Genomic DNA, 1,455 nt, shown 5'->3' with positions numbered 1-1,455 from the left:
ACCATGCCCAGCTAATTTTTGTATTTTTTTTAGTAGAGTCAGGGTTTCACCATGTTGGCCAGGATGGTCTCGATCTCTTGACCTCGTGATCCGCCTGCCTCGGCCCCGCAATGTGCTGGGATTACAGGCATGAACCACCGCATCCAGCCAAAGTCACCAAATCCTTAAAAGAAATAAAAGGAAACTCTTGCTGTCTGCATGGCTCACTCGAGTGTCCTCTTTTTTTGGCTGCTTTCCTCTCCAGTTGGGCCGGAGCCAGATCTAAGTTCTTTCCATAGGAACTTGGAATTGGGAGAAAGAATGACTCCAGTGCCACCTATGTTATAAAGCAAAGCTCTACATATGTCTGGGTCTGTTCCATTTATTTGGACCGTATGTTTATCATCATATCAATACCACAATGTCTTAATTGTGACAACTTTAAAGTAAGTTTTGAGGGTGGGTGCAGTGGCTCACACCTACAATCCCAGCACTTTGGGTGGCCAAGGCAGGCAGATCACTTCAGGTCAGGAGTTTGAGACCAGCCTGGCCAACATGGCGAAACCCTGTCTCCACTAATAATACAAAAATTAGCTGGGCGTGGTGGCATATGCCGGTAATCCCAACTACTCAGGAGGTTGAGACACGAGAATTGCTGGGATCATGCTACTGCACTCCAGCCTGGGCAACAGAGTAAAACCATGTCTCTTAAATAAAATAAAATATAAAATAAATAAAAAAGTTTTGAGTTGGGCTCAGAGTGGCTGATGCCTGAAATCCCAGCACTTTGGGAGGCTGAGGCGGGAAGATTGCTTGAGCCCAGGATGTCCAGACCAACCTGAGCAATTTAGTGAGACTTCATCTCTGGGAAAAAAAAAAATTTTTTTTTAATTAGCCAAATGTGGTGGCTTGTGCCTTTGGTCCCAGCTACTTGAGAGACTGAGGTGGGAGGACACTTGAACATAGGAAGCAGAAGTTGTAGTGAGCCGAGATCATGCTGCTACACTCCAACCTGGGCAACAGAGTGGGACCCTGTCTCAAAAATAGAAAAGAAATCTTCCATATCTGATGCTGTGCTCCTCGGTATCAGTTTCTCCTTATAATTCCAATAATTTATTTGTATTGAAGTGTAATTTATATACCATAAAATTAACCATATTAAAGTGAGCAACTCAGTGGCCTTTAGTACATTCACGATGTTGTACAGCTACTACTTCTGTCTAGTTCCAAAACATTTTCATCCTAAAAGAAAACCCCATACCCACCCTATACCCATTAAGCAGTTAACCCTCATATGCTTTATTCATTTCTGTTTCTTCTGAGATAGAGTCCCGCTCCATTGCCCAGGCTGGAGTGCAGTGGCACGATCTCAGCTCACTATAACTTCTGCCTCCCAAGTTTAAGTGATTCTTGTGCTTCAGCATCCCGAGTAGCTGGGATTACAGACATGTGCCACCACACCTGGCTAATTTTTTT

This window comes from Cebus imitator, unplaced genomic scaffold (genome assembly GCF_001604975.1).
Source record: "Cebus imitator isolate Cc_AM_T3 unplaced genomic scaffold, Cebus_imitator-1.0 Scaffold118, whole genome shotgun sequence".
NCBI classification, from domain to species: Eukaryota; Metazoa; Chordata; class Mammalia; order Primates; family Cebidae; genus Cebus; species Cebus imitator.
This window is presented reverse-complemented; position numbering follows the sequence as displayed.